The following is a 21,554-nucleotide window of genomic DNA, read 5'->3' on the forward strand; positions in this document are numbered from 1 at the left end:
AGAAGAATGAGGGTACACTGACAATTAAAGGGTGAGGAGAGAGAATAATTTTATTGAGTGAAGAACAGTCCTCAGGGGAAGGACATGAGGGTGGTCCCCTACTCGATGTCGGGTGACTTCTCTCTCAATGTAGCTGGGTCCAGGGCTTTTATAGGGTTAAAATTGGGAGTGTGTACTGATTGGTTTGTGAGTATGGAAAAGAGGTTAAAACAAGGCACCACTCAAAGGTGGGCACGACACTGTAAAAACCAATTAGGGAAGGGTAGGTAAATGTAAAACAGGTGAAGGGTGGGGACCAGTCAGAGGAAACCGTGCCAAACCAGAAAAGAGGTTCTCAATCTGGTCCATGGATTTGACTTGTAGCTTGGTTTTCAGGCTTTAAACTGTCTTAGGCTTGAAGGTTGGGTTTCACCAGGGACTTGCTCCTGTCTACCTAAGATTTGTCTGCCTCCTGTCACTATCAATACAAGGGAGGCCAGAGGTCCCCAAGCAATTCCAGAGATTCCTGGGGAAAAGGTATGACTCTCTGTGACTAAAAATGGCAAGGATCCTCTGTCCTACAGGCAGGAGAGTAAATGAAAGTCTGCAATTTGTTTTCTACACAGATTGCCAAATTGAATGCTTATTAAATTCAAGCATTTAGACATTGACCTGTACACATCACCACAAAACTATGGTCTGGACCTGGAAATACAAAAGCAGCACTGACCATTTCCCCACAATTTTATAGCTGAGTCAGGCTTACAGAAGGTATTCAAATGTTTTCAATTAGCTAAATAAACACTGGCTAAGATGAGCTAAAAATGACAGGCCATAATGCAATTATGGGAACTCAGAATAGGATGGTGTATAAAACATTGGGTTGATATACTTGGATACAGGAGTACAGTAGCTAATGAGAACTATGCTTGAAATTGAGAAGTGCATCACTTTTTCTTATTGTTAAAGTGTACAGCTAAAGCTGTATGAGATAGATTTTTAACTGGGATGGTAAATGGATAACAGGGCACTAGACCATAAAACAGTATTTACAATAGCATGAGGCATGGGGAAACTATATGTTGAAACCATATTTACATATTTGGATCAACAGAACACAAGATCTTTTGTTTATTTATTTTTTAAATGATTAAAGCACTAGATATTATTGCTATTCAATATGCAGAAGTATCCCAAGAACATATACAAGAAGATAAGAAGAGAAAGATGGATCAAACTGAGACAAATTTGAAGATCATGGAAGTAAGGTAACTCATTGCTCTGGCCACCACGCTGACCTCCATGAGCCTTCTGGTCTTGGACACTGATGAGAAAGTCATGCCATGTTGTCTCTTAACCACAGATAAGAGTCAGCCTCCATACTTTAAAGCCATGCTTCATGCATTAATTCAAAGGGCTATAATTCCAGACATCTGAGACAATTGGGAGATAGGACGCTAAAAAGCAGTTCAATATAGTTCATGTCCACTTTGTTATAAAGTGATTCATGAGACCAGCTCAATCTGAAGTATAGAAATATGAAATAATAATAGAACCCAGAATTTATAGGATGCCTTCTCTCCCAAGCATATGAAATGTCTTCATGTGTACTCTATTTGATTTAGGTTAATATTCTCTCTATTAGCTAATGTATGGACATGGAATAATTCCCATTTAAGAGAGAGAAGAACGAAGACACAGATAAATGAGGTGATTTACCCAGCACCTGGGTATCAAAAATAGAACTAGAATTTTCCATTCACTAGCCACTTACCATAAATGTGGATGGTCCAGATACTAGCAGATTATCTGAGGGGCATCAAAAGCACTGTAAATGGCCCAGTTTTTGTCTACTTCTTCATGATATTGCAATATCTTTGCCAATGTGTGTCTTTTAACTAGAAATTTTCTCAAACCTAGTGAGAAAAACAGGACATTAAGGAGTTTCTATGGAAGTCAAGGAAATCATTGGAGTTTTGCAGAAGGGAGGAGAATTTGGCTAATTGCTGCTCTGCCACTTTGAAAATGTTAAAAAATCAGTAGCAAAGGCTTATTTAAAGCTTAAAGGAAATAAAAGCAGGGCGATAAGCCACCTGCCATGGCTGGGGGTACAAGGGCAGTAAATCCAGGAGGTGGTTTTCATGTACGGTGTATAATTTGGTCCCTGACAGAGCTCGGATGAGGAATAGTCCTATATAACTATTGATCCACAGAGCTATCAGGGACATCATTTAACTTGATGGCTTGTGTTGATCCCTTAGGATGTGGAGTCAGCTTTAACCTGCAAGGGGAAAAAAATTAAAGGTAAATGAAAAGAATAGAAGGGAAAAACCATGCAGAGTTTTCCATACCCTCCCTTTTAATACGATACATTTGCAAGTGAACCCCATTTTCAGCTGCTGTGATATGTGTTGGCATATTTGATTAATTTACTTACATAATTGTATTGAGCAACACCTATCACTCAAAATCCCATTAGACATTTACAAATACATCATCGATACCTAGTCTTTGACAGTGATTGCAGCCTAGGAGACAAAGGGAAACAGGCCACCCCTGGCCACAATCAGTAGCAATCCCAGGCCAATGTGAGACTCCAAAGGGGGAAAATGGGATGCTGCCACTCAGCGGGAGTCAGTTGCCTGTCAAACATAGAGATGTCTCATTTCATTGAGACCTTGTCATTTCTGGAACTGCAGAAGCTGATGTGTTTCAGGTCATTGATCCAAGCCTGAGAATTCTTTAGGTCAGGAGTGTCCAATCTTTTGGCTTCCCTGAACCACATTGGAAGAAGAACTGTCTTGGGCCACGCATAAAATACACTAACACTAACAATAGCTGATGAGCTAAAAGAAAAACTCACATAAAAAAATCTCATAATGTTTTAAGAAAATTTACAAATTTGTGTTGGGCTGCATTCAGAGCCTCTCTGGGCCACATGCGGCCCATGGGCCGTGGGTTGGACAAGCTTGCTTTAGGTTGTCAGGCATATTCCTGAGCCATGAATCTGCCTCCACATCCAGCCTTTCTCTGATCTGCCTTCTCCTGAACCCTTGCCCTGTCCCACTTTGTATTCGACTTCCCAACCTGTTTCTAAACCCATGACTGGGTTTTCTGTGGGTGGCCTTACTTCATCCTTTTGGCCTAATTGTCTGGTGCTGCTGCTCCAGTTTGGGCCCTTTCCTCCCTTCTTTGACCACAGTTCAGACTGTCCTTCCAGTTATATTGCTTTCAGCTGCCTTTGGTAAATGTTCCATTTGGTCCTGGCCACATTCCAGAAACAAACTGCAGTGTATGCTTTCAAAGAGACAGTGCCCCCTCTGACTTTACATCCCTCTAAGGGGATCGAACCACATATAATTTAAAGGCTAAAAGGACAAAACACTAATGCCAATTCGTTGCCAGTGTTTTGTTCATTTCTGTCATTAACTTGAATACTTTGTATGTAATCAACCCACAGTCATTACTCACTGTTGGTGAGAAATAAGATGCCTGTGTATCATCTCTATTAACATGTACATCTCCCCAAGACTTAAGGTCCTACAAGGTCAGGACAGTCTCTGTAAAATTTTTTATTCCTTGAAGGTACACCTATAACAGATATTTTGGATTGTTTAATCCAGAGAATTTGTTCAAATGAAAAGGTTTATGTCTTGTATCTTCTAAACAGTTAAATCTCTGCTCCTTTAGGTATCTTGACCCAATGCTTTTTCAATTCTTCATCCACCTCTCTGGCTTTCCTCAGCATCCTTCTTGCCCTGTCCTCAGCTTTCATAGTCTGGTGTGCTTCTGGGTCTGGTCTTGGCAGCCTTTTCAGCCCACATAATTTATCTGATGACACCCATATTTATAGGTTGAGTCCGTCCTTTACTGCTTTTCTATCAAAATGTCTAATGGGCCTCTCTACTTGATTGTCATTAAAGAATTTCCAATAAAAATGCCCAAACCTATATTCATCAACTTCTCCCTCCCAAACCTGGTTACCTGCCTATATCCCCACTCTCAAATCAAACCCATCTCTCCCTTCCCACCTTCACCTGATATGGTTTCCTACTGGATTCCTTGGCTTCAATTTGTTCCTCTTATGCTTACTTATGCTTAGAGTGATCATCCCAGATCATCCCAAAACACCAACAGATTAATTCATTTGTTCAGTTCATACTGTTGAACACCCACTGTGCACGAGGCACAAAATACACAGTGGTGAATTAAGCAGACTTGATCCCTATCTGCCCTTATGGAGTTCATGCCACTTTTCTCAAACCCTTTGATGGCTCCCTTAACTACGGAGCCAAAGTCCAACTTTTTACCTGGCCACACAAGACCTTTCAAAAAGTGAACTTTCTTATTTCATCTTTAGCCACTACCCATTCACCTTCTGCTCTCCAATTATATAAAGCTACTTGCAGTTTTTCAAACATGTAATATTTCCCCCTCTGTTGACCTTTTAACTCCTCAAGATCCTGTTCCATTATCTTCTTAAATAGAGTGGATTTCCTCTCTCTCTTTTTTAAATCATTACTGTACTTTGTAATATTTCTACTTTTAGCATTGCAAAGCAGAGGTTGTTTATATTTATACCTCTCCAACTAAATTGTGACCTACTATGTCTCTTTATTGTATACTTGGCATTTAGCATAATGTCTGGGACATAGTAGGAACATTTTATTTTAGAAAAAAAATTTAAGCTAACTGACTCATGATTGTTCTTCAGAGAACTGCAAGCTTGATCCTGATGAATGAAAGAAAGTTCTAATTTTTATCTCATAATAATAATAGACATTAAATATCATGTACTTAATTTATCGACTGGATAATATTCATTAAGAGTCAGCAATCTGATGCTTATGAGACCTGATTTAGAAGTGAATAATGGTTGCCTGTTTTCATCTGAGTCTTTTAACACTATGATTTTCAAGTGTTAAAGATGCCAGACGAGGGTATTTAATTAAATAAGCTGTGGATTTGAGACTACATGTGTCAGGATTTTCTAACTTGTTCATAGATGATGGATTTACATCATTTTATCAATAATTTTAAATTCCTACTCTGTATATCTTGCTGTCCAAGACAATAAAGAAGTAAAAAACAGTAGAAAGTATGGCTGCTGCTTGTAAAGTATTTGGAGAAACATGATAAACCTAGGTCACAAGTAGATAGCATGATACATAAAATGAGAAATACTATGCTTGAAAGCAAAAGGCAAGTTCTAGTGGGTCATACCATAGTAGTGGTCCAAGAGATACAGGGCTTGGCCAGGAAGCCTGTTAAAAGTTTTTATTTGGTTCATGCTCATGGAGCTAGATAGACTAGACATGTTGACAGTGGCATCTGTTTACCTCTGTATTTTCAGTATCAAGCATAGTGCTCAGTATATAATAGGAGCTCAATGAATATTGAATGAATGAATTAATTAATTAACATATTAGTGGTAAGTCAAGGACTAAGCCTTGAATGTGAACAAAGTGTGAACATTTAATTTCAACTAGAGATGGCAAGCACATTTCTACTACCTTGGCAACTAATGGTAGTATTTGTCTGTAGTACTGTGTTTTGGAAGTGTCAGACTAATGTTGGGCTCAGCAGGTAAGAGTTCAGTGGTCAAATAGGAAGGCATGGGAGGAGAGCATGGCAGCCTTTTTGCTGGGAATTTCAAACTTCTACTCTCCAGGCAATGGGATTTCTGATAACTTACAGGGCAATATGAAGAACATGACTTTGAGAAATATCACAGATAAATAGCTGTGATATAGATGTATAGAGTGGGCTGTGTTGGAGAAAGACTGGAGCCTCTGTGAGACTATGTGATTATGAGTGTATGTGGCTGTGAGTACAAGCAGAAAGGTTATTTTCACTTTGATTCCTGTAACACATAATTTTCACATTTCTAAAGCATGATTTTCTCTATTGCTGATAAGTTTCTAAAGAATGGGCATATTTGTTCCGAACACTTTTTGAATAAAAGCTTTGTTGTGTTGTTCTCTTCTCATAGAATCTTAGCAGGTGACTTTAGGATCAATCCATCAGGTGGACTGGCCTGGAGTGGATTCTCCCAAGAACCTTCTAAAGCTGGGAGCCCCCTTGATGCATATATCCCTCAGAACTGGCAGAAAGTGAATGGTTGTTAGCAGCTATAAACAACAGCCATGAGTGTATTATTCAGAAGTTATCCATGCATCACTTTGGCCAGAAGTTGTGCTGTGGCAGAAGGAACCTAAATGGTCTGACATATTAGGAAGTATGCACATATTAGGAAGTATGCAGGTATTAGGAAGCATGCAGAAAGGCATATGGTAAGAATTTACATTTCATTTACAGGGTAGTCCTGCCACACTGTATGGGCTGTGCATAGGCATAGTCACAAAATGTTGTTCAAACAGAAGAGAAATTAAACACAAAGACTTACTTGTTTTTTTTTTTTTTGTCTTTCTCCTTATAGCTTTGACTTTGGAAACAACTTCTTCCCTTTCTAAATGAAATTGCTGCCAATTACACAGCACCATGGAAATTACCTAGTTAATATCAGAGAAAATTAGGAGCCCATGTGGTTGAACATAGAGAAGAGAGAAAGGCTGCTGCTCCCAGGGACTTGGGTAACTCTCACCTCCAAGATTTAGAGAACTTTGCACATTTAATATTTAGACGAGAAAATCTACTGAGGAATGACAGCAGTTCCAGGTTGCGGGACTGGGTTATATTGCTGGTTGAAGGTAAAATATTGTGAAACTAAGAACAGTCATCTGAGCGTGATAAGGGAGTATACTGGTGACTTGAAGATGTCTGACTACAGAATATGCACCTCTGATTTGAGAGGGTGGTGAGTTTATGCTTGGGCCATATTACTGTGTAGGCACAGAAGGCTAGATAGCACTGAAGCTGCTCATTGTGGGTGAATACAATCCTACACATCAGTTTAATTCTCAGGTGACTATAATTGCAGCAGAAGTTAGGAGATCCAAATTCTAGCTCAGATGGTGCCCTGCTACTAACCTGTTTAGGACAAGTCACTTAACCTCTTAATGCCTCTGTTTCCTTATCTGTAAGATGGACAAAACATCTGCTCTGCATGTTTTACCTGATTTTTGTAAGGAGAAGTTGAGCTTTACCTATGAAGGCGCAGTACATGTTGAGACAAAGCTGTACAACAGAACCTCCAAGTATGTGGCTGGAAAATAATAAAATATCGCAGTGGTAAAAATGGAAGACCTCAGGAAATGGAAGCAGCTGGGGAATGTAGTGTGTGAGTATAAGGCATGCAGAATCTGGCACAAACAGGAAATTAACAGGAGGATGCATGTGTTTTCATCAACAATATCTCTGTAAGTCAACCCACCAGACACACATACCATACTCTCACTGATCAGCAAAGGGAAGCAGGAGGTACCCAATGTAATCAGTGGCCAGTCTTGCCCAACTTGCTTCCATTTCAGCCCAGTTCATGTGGCCATTGGCTCGGCTTCTGTGCTCTGGTCTTGGCATTTTAATGTGGCTCTCAGCTGGGCTCTGCATGCCCCTTCCAGGCATCCAGCTTGGGCTTATGGGGACTGGGATGGGTTCAACTTGTCCTCCTACTCAGAGAATTAAAAAGCACTACTGCGGGAATGTAGCTGTATCCCTAAGATTTCGTCATCTGTCTTTTTCTGTGGCAAAGAGGGAGTCCTAGTGGTCATTCATACTGGGTCTTTGAAGATAAAATGTTTTAAAATTAGGGTATGGTGCAAAATGGGAAGGACATAGGGAGCACAGGCAGAAGAAGAAAGCAAAAACATGGAGGCATTGCTTGTTTTTCTGAGTTTTCAGGAAAAGAAAAGCAACGTGCAGCTCCTGAGCAGGGAAGAAGCAACAGGAATAAACCTTTGGGGCACATACTGGACCTGAGTCTTTAGTCTCCCTCTTGAGGCAAAAAGTAGCTACTCAGGGAAAAACAATATAGCGTGGGAACCATAATTATGAATTTAGTGAATGGATGCTATTTATAGTATACCATATTCTGCAGGCAGGGAGTTCAATGTGAAGTTCAGAGCCACAGACAAATTGAATTTGGTGTGGAGGTTCTGTCAGGAGAAAAGGACTGCTGGAAGAATGTGTTGGGCTTTAACAGAGCAGGTTAGGGTCAGAGGCTCTGTTCATTCTATTCATAAATGAAAGAGTAAGTATAGAAAACACTATGACTTTGTTTAGGAGGATTTACTTGTGGTAACAGTTCCAGTAAAGCAGCTTGCTTTGAGGTTTGAACTTGGCAATATGAATGGGAAGTTGGGCTGTAGCAATTTGAAGGGTGGCTTCTCTACCTGCTAGGAAGTTTTGGGTTTTTTTTTTTTTTAATTTAAGGTGGAAAAGTGGGTCATAACTGGAACGAAGGTAATCCAAAAGGTAAAATGTAAAACTGAAAGCTAAGAAATAATTTATGCTTAGTAATGTGCCAGTAAGCCACATGTTTTGGTTATGGAAAGCAAGGATACCAGATTACTGAATCTATATAAACATTTGGGAAATAAAGTCTGTAAAAACAATCAAATTTTGTTCAAGAGAAATTTTTAGTTAAATTTAAAAAAATGAAGTTAAGCACCCGTAAATCTCAGTTCAAATAAAAAATTAAAATTACAACTCTAGACTATTTAGAGATATATGAAATGGGAACACCACACACAAAAACTGATGGGATGTAGCTAAAGGTATAATAAAAGAAAAATTTATCGTAAATGTTTTGATTAGGAGAAGAAAGACTAAAATAATCAAGCTAAACATTTAGTTCAAGAAATAAAAATGGGCCGGGCACAGTGGCTCATGCCTGTAATTCTAGCACTTCGGGAGGCTGAGGAGGGCAGATCACTTGAGGCTAGGAGTTTGAGACCAGCCTGGTCAACATGGTGAAACCCTGTCTCTACTAAACACATACAAAATATTAGCTGGGCATGGTGGCACATGCATGTAATCCCAGCTACACAGGAGGAGGCTGAGGCATGAGAATCACTTGAACTCGGAAGGCTGAGGTTGTAGTGAGCTTAGATTATGCCACTGCACTCTAGCCTGGGTGGCAGAGCAATGTGACTCCTATTTCTGGTCATTTTTTAATGAAAATCACAAATTTCCATAAGTGAGTCACTGCGATGATGATAAATAGTGTGACTCCTATTTCTGGTCATTTTTTAATGAAAAACAACAACAAACGCAAACAGTGTAATATTAAAAAGCATAAAAAAGAAAAAGAAATCAATAAATATAAAAGAATAATTTAATGAAAAAGAAAGAAGAGACTTAGAAGAAGAAGGTAAGTGGAATGAATGACAGGCCTTACTTCTGCCGTTGGTCTCCAGATTACAACTGATATTCACTGTCTTTCTCATCTTTCGTCCACTCTAGCTTCCTCTTAGCCTGGTATAGCAACTCTTGTAGTACAGGTAGCTTAGCTGGTGGGATGACTGAGACCCACACGCTTGGATGACCAAAGCCCCAGGCTGTCATGTGCTTCTCAGGCAATAACTGCGTGCTTGTTCATTTACTGTCAAAATTGTACAAGGTTGTACCACGAGATGGTCCAGCGCATCACCTGATTTCTAAACATTCTTCTCTGGCCCATGCATACCAGCAGCCCTACTTACTCATGATGATTAGCTCAGCTACCCTAGTGACTCCATGAATTGCCTACTGGTGCCTTGGCACAAGGATCCTGAAGTAAACAGATGGAAGTCATAGCTTATAGTTTAATGAGATCTTGCTGTGTCACCTGATGGAAGCTTTCCTCCTCTGGGGTCTACTGCCTCTAAACCTACAGAGCTTAGGGTTCCAGGGAAAGAAATCACAAATTTCCATAAGTGAGTCACTGCAATGATGATAAATAATGTGACTCCTATTTCTGATCATTTTTTAAAAAACTCACATATTTTATCTATGGAGATTCAGCACTGTGCAATGTTCATCAATTTAGAGAACCTATTACATTCTGGAGAGGCTGCCTTCCTCAGAGTATCATCTCCACACTGGCCCCTCTATTGCACATCCAAAAGGCCACTCTGCTGCTCTGTCAGGCCAACAACTTCTGGCGATGCAGTATGTGGCAGGTCTGGTGAATCTAATGACCGTGCACTCACTGTGGTACTTCCTTTGCTGTAAAGTGTGTACCTTGGTCCAATGTTATACTTGTGGAATCCGGGTCAGTGGATCAAATATTCTATTCTTGGGTAGTGGTGCTGGCTGAGGCCTGCAGACAAGAAAGGGAAACCTATACCCAGAGTGTGTTTCAATTCCAATCAAGATGAATCACTGGCTTTTCTAGGATGGAAGGGGTGCAGTGTAATCATTGGTTGGTCTTTTTGAGGAATGGTGCTGTTTCAGAAGCTCAGCATTCATTTCTATTGCTGGTAGGCTTGACATTTAATGGCTGCAGAAGCTAGGTGAGTCTTGGTGACTGGGAGTGTATGCTGTCAGACCCATGCACAGCCCTATCCCTGTCTCTGTTCCTGCACTATTGCACCAGCACTGAGGTGACTGACGCAGGGCCTGGTTAACATCAACTGGACAAGTCGTCCTGCCTGCCTGGCTGTTCAGTTCCTCTTTTATGGTAGACACTCTCTGGTAGGTTAGTTCACATGAGATGTGAAGATCTTCACATTTTACACTTACTTTCCTAGACTCATCTTATGCTTCCTCTCCGTCTGTCCTTGTACACACTCTTCTGATCTCTTTTCTTCAGATTCCTGACACACCAGACAAGCCACTCACCATTGCCCTTGGGTCCATATATGTTTTCACCTAAGGCCACTTCTTATTCCATGCAAAGTGCATTATCAAGTGTATCTTCTGAAGCTCTGCCTCTTGGGAGGATTTTTCATACCATTGCCTTTCTAGGTCACCTCTGAGTGGGGCTTTTGTGTAGCAGTGGTCCCTTTCATCCTGCATCTACACATTGAGAAGACACATCTGTGATCCAAACCCAGCCTTTTGTCTTTTTTATCCTCTGGTCTCATGAGGGAATCATAAAGACCCTCCCCACACCACAGATGTGAGCTGAGGGTGAGACATTGGCGTAAGAATACTGAATGAAATGGGGCCTGGGGCACCTGCTTGTGCTGCTTGTTTGTGCCTCTGGCCCTGGTTGTTTGATGAGTTGCTGCTCCACCTGCCTGACCTTATTACTTGATAGGTTTGATAACACCTAATTCGTGGTAAGCAGTTACAGTCAAGTGGTCATTAGATGTCCCATGGTCAGATGCTGTATCTATATCAGGAGCCAGTACCCATATAGGAGCTGTTTTTCAAAAGATGCCACTTCTCCACTACTGGTGGCATGACTTTGCTCCAGCACCCTTGGGGTCTGCATTGTGGTTCTCCTCAAGTCCAGAGGGCATCTTGTCTCATAGCAATACCTCTATACCACAGAGTCTTCTAGGTAATATGGGCCAAGTGGCAGGCTTACTTTCAGCACAGCTTAGTCCTACTTGCAGAGCCCTTTTGCACTCTAGACCCCACGTAAACTTGGTAGCTCTCATGGCACCCAGTAGGAGGTTAGGGTAGTATTTCCAAATATGGAACATGCTGCTTTCAGAACCTGGCCGGTAAGCATTGTGCTTCCTTCTTATTGACTGGAGGTGTGAGATGCAGTAATGTGTCCTTTACTTTGAAAGGGATGTCCCAATATCCTTGGACCTCTAAAACCTTTGCTGATATGGCATGTCCCTGAATCTTTATAAGATTTATTTCCACCCCCTCCCTCCTCTGGAGATATATATGATGAAGGCTTCCACATACTTGTTACTTGTTATTCCTCTTATCCACTACATGTGGTGTCATCAATATCTACAATGTCCAGTAGATTCCAATCCCTTTAAATTATAGTATGATTGCTCCTGGGCTATGCCTTGAGAGTTAGTATAGCCCAGGAGTAATCAGGTAAATGTATTCTGTTGCCTGTTCCATAGTGAAAAAGAACTGTTTCTGATCCTTTTTCCTGATAAGAATGTAAAATGCGGCATTCACCAGTTCAATGGCCATGTACTTAAGGCTGTGTTGGTCTACTCTCTAGAAAAGGTACTACACCTGACACAGGAGCACCAATTGGAGCTAAGTTTGATGTTATCCACTGTCATCCTCTAGGATCTGTCTCTTTTTTGTTTTTAAGGAAATAGGACTGGTGAGTTAAATAGGAATATAATGGGGCCACCACCCTTGTAAACTAGTTCACAATAAAGCCTTTGGAGGTGGGACCAATCTCTTCCATTTTCCCTAGAACATGAAAGTGTATTTTATTTACAATTTTTGGCTTGGAAAGCACAGTTTTAGGGACTTTCACCTTGGCTTTCCGAACTACATTAGCTCTTACTTCAAAAGCTAAGAAGCCCATGGGAGGATTTTACCAACCAACAAGTATGTATACTCCAATTACATATTTTGGGTTCAAGGAAATTCCACTGGGTAGCTCTGTGAACCCAGTGAACCTGTTGTGAGCAAGGTTGGGCCCAGGACTCCATTGATTACTTGTCCCTTATAAGCTCCTACTGTAACAGGTAGCCATGAGGACACTTGTGTACCCAGATAGCAATTCAGCTTCTGTGTTCAACAGTTCTTGAAAAGTTGCTTTATTCTACTTTTCCCAGGGTGTGATTACCAGAATAGTGGTTATAGATCTCTTTGGAGAAGAATTAGTGAAATTATTTGTATGTATACTTGCCTTGGTATTGCAGAGTCCTTTCTTCTAAGTATCCAGCTTTTCCTTCAGTCAATGGTTCTGAATTTAAAAACTAGCTGAGGTTCAGAAACTGGACAAAGGATCATGCCTTCTTAGTGCAGTGTCTGTCCTTAGCCTCCTGATCATCTACCCACGATTTCTTTGGTTTAGACTGAGCAATGCGCTTCTTGGCTGTCCACCTATTTTGCCCCTACCATGCCTTATTGTGTCAGCCATCTACCCAGCTCTTCATGAGTCAGATACTCCTGGCTGCCACTTGGGCTTTGCAACATATCACAGTGATTGTGCCTGCAATGGACTGAATATTTGTGCCCTCTCATAGTTCATGTATTGAACCCCAATCCCTAATGTGATGTATTAGGAGGTGTGGTTATTAGAAAATGAGGGTGGGGACCTCATGAATGGGATTAGTGCCCTTATCAAAGAGACCCTGGGGAGATCTCTCACCTCTTTCCAACCTGTGAGGATACAGAGAGAAGACAGTTAGCTATGAACCAGAAGGCGGGCCCTTACTAAACATGGAGGGTGCTGACAGAAGCACCTAGATCTTAGACTGTCCAGCCTCCATAACTGTGAGAAATAAATGTTTGTTGTTTAAGTCACCCTCTCTGTAGTATTTTTGTAATAACAGTATGAACAAACTAAGACAGTGCCTTCCTTGCTTCTGACAAGTAAGGGCCACCACCAGGGTGATCATCATCATCTCCTTTATTACCAGTGAGCCCAGTTCTGCAATAGCATCTCGTTCCCTAAGCTCTGGTTTACAGAGGACAGCCCCTCTCTCTGGCCCATTTCTTATTGCTTTATTGCTTTGCTAAGTGGGGTGTCCTCTTGGCCCTCCTGCAGAACACTGCCACCAGGTGAGCTTTCGTGCTCTACATACCATATTCACTCTAGCATGCCAACTTCCCAAGCTTCTAAACTCCTCATCCTACCATCTTCTATGGCAGCTTTGGCATTTGTACTTAACTAAGTGTGGGTTCTTTCTTTCCCTCATCTTCAGAGCAATCCTAACCATATGTAAGCAACATTTCCTGGGCCAGGATCTTAAATCCTATATTATGAGAGTGTTTCCATGTTGATAAACTCTCCCTCCCTCAACTTTATATTCCACACCCACTCTTGCTCCAGCATCCTCAGGACCCAGTCCCATATACACTCTTTCAGCTTCTCTCAGTAGAAGTTGGCTGGGTTTTTCACAGCATCGTAGGAATAGAATCCCTCTCCTTCCTTTGCCTGCCCAGCATGTCAGTGGCCAGACTGTGTTGTGACTTGATGCTAGGTCAAGTTACAAACCCCAGCAGGGGTTTGGGTGGGGATCGAACTTGAGGGAGGCTGTGTGTTGCTCTGCAGCGTGAAAGTCTCTGAACCATTTTTAAGAAATTGCGGACTATAGACCCAAAGGGTTCAGGGGAATCTGGAGTGTAAAGATTTTCAAGTGCATTGACCCAAATGACACAGCTCAAGTCTCAGGGTTCCCCTCCTCAATTAGGGCCCTAACCCTGGCATAAGAGACTTACCAGGGCTGAGAATCCAACTTTCTCTGGAGCTTTGCTACTCTTATAATTAAGTCTGGGGCTTGATCCTTAACCTTCTCCTCCCCCAGGAGATCAAGGGATCAGAGCCTCTTTACATGCTGCCAAGGAGGTGCTCTGATTTTCACACTTAGCCTTCAATTAGTGATTAATTACCCTTAGACTTTTCTTGTCTTTCTCCACTGCATCAGTGCCACTCAGCAAGCCATTGGATTCCATTGTCCTTATAATTAGTACTTCTTCAGAACCTCTTGAAAGCTTAAGCTACTGCACCTGCCAGTGCATTTTCTTCCAAGGATGTTCTATCCCAGGTTGTCGCTGATAAAAAGCTTTAATGATTGCACTGCTACAGCATGCCTGTAGTTTTCAGCAAGTCACCTACCACTAGAAATGGGGTCCTCATTGCCAGTGGGTTAGTGGGTGATCCAGTTTCAAAATTGCATTTTAGTTCGGTTTTCCTCCTCCTCAGATCACTCCTGGCAACAATTGCTTTAGGTTTGGTTCCTAGGAAAATAGGCTCTGAGATGAAGGCTTCCATGCAGGATATTTATTGATGAGTACTCTCAGGATCAATACCTCTAGGGGAGGAGAGGGAAATAGTGAATTGTGATGCAACTGCCACAAGAACCTCATAACCACTCTCATGGGGAGCCTTGGAGCTGGGATGGTTCTTCAGCATTTCCCTGCCGTGAAGCGAGGGATTTGGATCTCAATACCCACAATCTACTAGTCACTGGATATCAGCTGTCTCTGGGAGAAGTGAGCCTTTAAGCACAGCAGCTCTTTTCTGCCAAAGGCAGTCCCAGAGAGGAAGTCAACTTAAATCTGTCATCCATCAACAGCCAGGAGTCGGTGAAATGCTTGCCTAAGCCAAGAGTGAGAGCCTGAGCAGCACATCACAGTGTCCATTGCAGTTCCTATATACTAGAAATAAGCCAGTAAAAATATGGTGTATGACAATCACATTAACAGCAACAGGAAACATAAAATGTGTTCAGAGTACCTTAAAGACTCATATGAAAAAAACAAAAAAACCTTTATTGAGAAACAATATCTTGACGAATGAAGTATTTAACCTTGTTTCTGAATAAGAAGACAATAGGCCAGGCACGGTGGCTCAAGCCTGTGATCCCAGCATTTTGGGAGGCCAAAGTGGGCGGATCACCTGAGATCAGGAGTTTGAGATCAACCTGACCAATGTGGAGAAACTCCGTCTCTACTAAAAATATAAAATTAGCTGGGTGTGGTGGCACATGCCTGTAATCCCAGCTACTCCGGAAGCTGAGGCTGGAGAATTGCTTGAACCTGGAGGCGGAAGTTGCAGTGAGCTGAGATCACGCCATTGCACTCCAGCCTGGGCAACAAGAGTGAAACTCCGTCTCAAAAAAAAAAAAAAAAAAGAAAAAAAGAAAAGAAGAAGACAATAGCAAAAGTACCAACTCTTTTCAAGTTAACAGAATAAAATAAGCTATAATAGAACTAAGTATAAATTTTACTTTGTATAAGATAAATATGGTACTTAAAATCACTAGGGAAAGAAAGGATTATTTAATAAATGTTTTTGAAACCAATGATTAGCAATTTGAAGCAAAAATTAGATTTTCTGCCTCATACTATTTACCAAATTATGTTCCATATGAATTCAATGTTTAAATAGGTGAAAATACTAGAAGAAAATATGAGTGATTTTTTTAACAATCATCTTTTGGTGGGGAAGACGTTTAAGGTGTGATACCAAAGGCAGATAGTATACAAGGAAAAGATAATTAAAATTGCTAAAGACTGTTTTTTATTAAAAGTGATAAAAATTTAAAAGCAAGTGAAAAAATAGGAATAAAATATTTATAAGGATAGTTCTACTACTATTCTTGAGGTATAGAGAACTCCTGTGATTTAAGAAAAAGACCAAAATGTATAAAGGGCATAAACAGATAATTCACAAAAGCAGGATAAAGTCAATAAATATAAAGAAAATATTATTACATACTAATAAATATATGTAACCGAAAGCAGCAAATAATATCATTTATGACCTAGCAAATTGGATAAAATGTTTTAAAAAATTGTAATTCCTGCTGTTGTCCTGGCGGTGAGAAGTACACATGCTCATCTCCAGAGAATAGAAACAGATACATTTATAGAGAATGTAAAGCCCACATGGAAGGTGATTTTATGATCTATATCCCCAAACTTCATTCAGATCCTTTGACCAAGGAGGTCCACTTCTAGGAATGAATCCTAAAGAAGCAATTGCTGATACACACGAAGATTTTTGTACAGTAATGTTCATTATACAATTATTGTTTCCAATACTAAATGTTAGAACCAACCTAAGTCTCACAATAGGCATTTGTGAATCAACAATAGCTTATCTATATTATGAAATACTATATAGCCTTTAAAAATGATGTAGACCAATATTTAGTGACACAGAAAAATGCGCACAGTAGAATGTAGGTGAACTTAGGAAGCAGCAAAATTGGATACACAAACGATCTCATTTTTTGCTAGTGCATGGGAGGGGGAAAAAATAACCCCTGAAAGTGTATGCTTTAAAATATAAATGGTGATTGTTCCTCGTTGGCCAGGTTTTAGATGAATTCCAATCTTTTTCTTTTTGATTTCTAGTGTTTTATTTTTTTGTTGTTTGTGGTAAAGAAATAAAGAATTACTACTCCATAGGCAGAGCAGCCAATTTCCTGTATTTTCTACAATGTGCTATGAATCAAGCTGCAATGAGTATACTAAAAGTAAATGAAAATGTTCTGTTACCTGAGTTCTGATTCCATCCTGATGCTATTCTGATGATTCTAGAGAGATGGATCTAACTGAGAAAGAAAAATAAAATGAAAGAAACCACAGAATCAGATTGGCTCCATAGGTCCAGCTGTAATGAACTTGGATTTTTAAAGATATAAACAAATTTAAAAGAATAAACTCAAACCAGGGTTGTATAAAAGAAAATGACTAGCATTTTTTTTTTTAAAAAAAGAAAAGAAATAGAAAGAAGAGAAAAATTTTTAAAAAGCTAGAAAAGTCCAAAGTGAACCAAGTCTTTCAAAAATGCTTAGTATAGGGAAAAGGATTTAAAACTAAGCATGGAATAAAGAAGAAAAGAAATGGTTTTGGCTGGGTGCTTGGCAGCACTATGGTACTGTTGATGAATGATTGTACAGTGCAAACTCCATCAGTCCTATTTTACATTCATCTTTTTTGCCAAAAGGAATGAGACTGGGGCTGTAGAAGGAAGAACAAACATCAGTAGGAAGGAACTGTGGCCCAGTGTGAATGAACAGATCCGGGGACCTCCCTGCTCTGGATGAATTCTAATTTCCTGGCTGGAGCAGATGCATTTCTATGTTCTTACACATGAGAAGGCAGGTCACTGCCAGTGCTCATGGACCAACTGTGCAGGGAATGAGAGAGGGATCAGCACGTGGGAGCTGGGCCAGCGCAGTTCCTTCAAAAAAGAAAGGAAGGTGAGGCCCTTAAATTTCAGCCTGGTGAGCAAGATTCTCAAACAAATTATTAAGGGGAAGATTCCAAGGAAACTCAGAACATGAAGCAGATAATCTTCATAAAATAAAGATGAACCGGCCGGGCGTGGTGGCTCATGCCTGTAATCCCAGCACTTTGGGAGGCCGAGGCGGGTGGATCACAAGGTCAGGAGATGGAGACCATCCTGGCCAGCATGGAGAAACCCCACCTCTCCTAAAAATATGAAAATCAGCTGGGTGTGGTGGTGCATGCCTCTAATCCCAGCTACTCGGGAGGCCGAGGCAGGAGAATCACTTGAACCTGGGAGGCGGAGATTGCAGTGAACCGAGATTGTGCCACTGCACTCCAGCCTGGCAACAGAATGAGACTCCGTCAAAAAAACAAAACAAAACAAAAAACAAAAAAAAAACGATGAACTAAGTGGAGAAAAACAGTACAATTCAGAGAGCAAATGGGAGACTTCTATGTCAATGAGGTGCAGGTGATGAGGGATGGAGATGTCAATGAGGTGCAGGTGATGAGGGATGGCGATGTCAAGGAGAAATAATGACACCACCTACACACATCTGGGGGTATGTTGGGAGATGCGGTAATAAAAGAAGGGGATATCACAGGAGTCCTTTATGTCATCCTTTTTAGGAAAATTTTCAGGGAAAGGGGCAAGGCTGTGGACTAATTCTGGCATTTCAATCAAAGAAGCAGACGTTAGTGATTCGATGCAGGCATCCAAGCTTTAGAAATGAGTTGATATCTGGAAGTGCTCCCACAACTGAAGGACTTTGCTGTATTCTGTGTTAGGTTTGATGATTGCCTGATCTGTTTCTTGGCAGTTATTTTTAATGGCTAATAGGAGAAAGATGATAAAAAAAATACACAAAGAAGATGCCACAACTTTTAAAGGAGGAAAAGGTGAAAGCCATTATGAACCCCCAAGTTTCATTTTCATCCCTCCCTTTCTCCTTTTCTTCTTCCCTTCCCTCATTCTCAAATATTTATTAAGCTACTAACATACACAAAATATTATGCTAAATGCCAGGAATAGTTACTCATTTAACAAATATCTAAAGTGCTTACTAGGCACTAAAGATTTAGCAATGACAAATACAGGCAAAATTCTTGTTCTGATGGTGCTTGACGTTTCATGTGCTGGTGGTGGGTTTTGGAGGGGTTGCAGAGAAAATAGTAAGCAAATGAGTATATAATCTGTGAACCTGTGACATGTGCTATGAAGAAAAAAGAACCAGAGCAGGAAGATGGAGAGTGACAGTAAGGTGTGCTGGTTCAGGGAGGGCCTCTCTGGAAAGGTGACATTTGAGCAAAGGACTACATGAAGTAAGGCCTGAGCTATGCTAAGATCTGGGGCAATGGTTTCTAAACTTGATACCTGAATGATTAATAGGAATTTTCCAGTTATACAAATAAAACAGAAGAGGAAAAATCTTGCAGATCGAGGAAATACCTTGTGCCAAGTCCCCAAGGCAGGAAACAGCACGGCTTATCTCATCTAAGGGACTGAAGAGGGTCTGGTTTGAAATGTAATGTGAGGACAGCCAAAGATGAGCTTAAACATCAGGAAGGGTCCAAACACCTGACAGACTTGTAAGTTCTGCTCAGGGTCTGGACTCCCCCTTAATAGCAGAGAGGACTCATCGATGGTTTTAAGCAGGGTGGTAGCAGGATCACATTTTTATTTTAGAGAACTGTCTGCTGCAAGGAGATGTGGTTGCAGTTGGAGGTGGTTGCAGTTGGAGGTGGACAAGAGGGGAAGCAAGGTGACCCCTCAGGAAGCTGTGTGGTGCTCAAGGAAGAGGTATTGGTGGGCTGAACTGGCTAGTGACAGTGAGAATCCAGAGACGGGACGGATCAGATGAACTGGAGATGACAGTGAGAGAGGAGAAGAATCTGAATGACACCCAAACCAAGGATGACATCTGGTGGATGGTGCTATATTCACCAAAGAAGCAGGTTTTGAGATGAAAGAAGGGATTTGGAAAGGGGAGGAGTTCAGTTATGGAGTTTAAATGAGTTCACAACACACATGGGCCACCAGGGGACAATGTCAAGTAATGTATGAGTATGAAAATCAGATAAGAGGTCTGACTGGGCCAGGTATCGATGTCTGTTCCAAAGTCCAAAAGGCTGATGAGACCTGGGTTTGGATCTCTGCTTACTTCTCTCTAAATGAGAAAGTTAGATTGGATTTCATAGGTCTCTTTCAGCTTTAAAACCTCATAGGCAAGGGTAGAGAATAAAGGCTGAGCTTGTAAGAAGACACATTTTGAAAGAATTCTCTGTACAAATGAGTAATTTTCATTTTGAAGTTGATAGATAAACTCGAGGCTAAACTGGGCATAACTGAGCACAAACTCATTGGGGCTGATCTAGAAAGCCAGGACTTACCTAACCTAAGTAGGTTCTTCCTTATCACCATCTCTTGGCTCCTAAGCAGTTGTGGCTGCCATGTGGCATTATTTATGAACAGACCATCAACTTACCTTTGTGGCAACAGAAATAGAAGCAGAGCAGCAAGGGGCAAGGAGGGCCTTGGAGATGATCTATACACAAGTCACAAGAGCAAATGCAAGCACCAAAGGATGCAGCCAAGAGAAGGTGGTTGTGAAGGGAAGACAAAACAACGTCTGTTGTGAAATGTGTGAGCATTATTTGATTAGCGTTTTTGCAATACAAAGGAGGGAGAAAAAACAAAAGAAAAAGGGAAAAAGGCTGAGACTCATTCCCTTATGATTAAAGATCCTCAGAGGCAACAGAAATGCAAACACCTATGTGTATAATACAATGACAACAACAGTAAGAAAGGTTTGAAAAGAAGCAGAATTGATTAAGAGAGATAAAGAACTTTCGAGAATAGCAAAGAGTGGGACAGTGGATGGAGAGAGAGATGATTTGAGGCTATGAGCAACTGGTGTTAATGTTTCCAGAAATGTTGTTGGTTTGCTTGGTGATGCTAAGATGACTGTAAATATACATCACATTTATGGGCTTTATTGCCTATGAGTATCAAATGTGATAACAGAGTTGAGAGTACTTGGAAGATTATAAAATTCTATCCACACATAAGGAATGATTGCTACTTAAGCTTTTTCAGCTAGAAAATAAAAATATTCTTTTTGATCAGGATACCTTACTTGTTCTTCCCCACTTAAATCCACAAAGGTGTAGATCAGACAGGGAAAGGTGTGTTTTGCTTCTCACACAATTCCCAGAGAAAGAGATATGTTCATATACTACAAGTGGGGAAATTGGACAATTTATTCTTGATAATTTAGGACAATGATATTCCGGTTCCTCTGCATGTCTTAGGTAGGTCTATAGGGAACCACCAGATCTGTCAATTCAACTGTTGAAGTCTCAGTCTGAAGACTGTTTCATTCCTGTGAGTGCCTTTGATAAATCAACAAGTGCCTTAATACTCTGTAGACATGAACAAATGTAATTTGAAGGGAAATAATACTGGAAGGTAGGGTTTGGGGGAGGTGTCATTCTCCTTTAGGGTTTCCCAGCTGACATTGATTCAGGCCAATCAATTGAGAGAGAGGAAAGAGAGACACAGAGGGAGGGAGAGAAAGTGAGGGAGAGAGAAGCATTCACTATATTCTCTGGAGGGCAAGCACATAATCATGTACATAATTTTTGTTAGAAAATTAATGAGACTTTTCTCCTTAACTGAGTATAAACTCCTTGAGGCTGATCTAGAAAGCCCGCATGACTATCCTAACCTAAGTAGGTTCTCTCTTATCACCATCTCGTGGCTCCTGAGCAGTTGTTGCTGCCACGTGGTGTGATTTATGAAGACAGAAAAACCTGTTCTCTCCTTCTAGGTGTTCCAACATAGGTGT

Source organism: Piliocolobus tephrosceles, chromosome 15, assembly GCF_002776525.5.
Source record: "Piliocolobus tephrosceles isolate RC106 chromosome 15, ASM277652v3, whole genome shotgun sequence".
In the NCBI taxonomy this organism is placed as follows: domain Eukaryota; kingdom Metazoa; phylum Chordata; class Mammalia; order Primates; family Cercopithecidae; genus Piliocolobus; species Piliocolobus tephrosceles.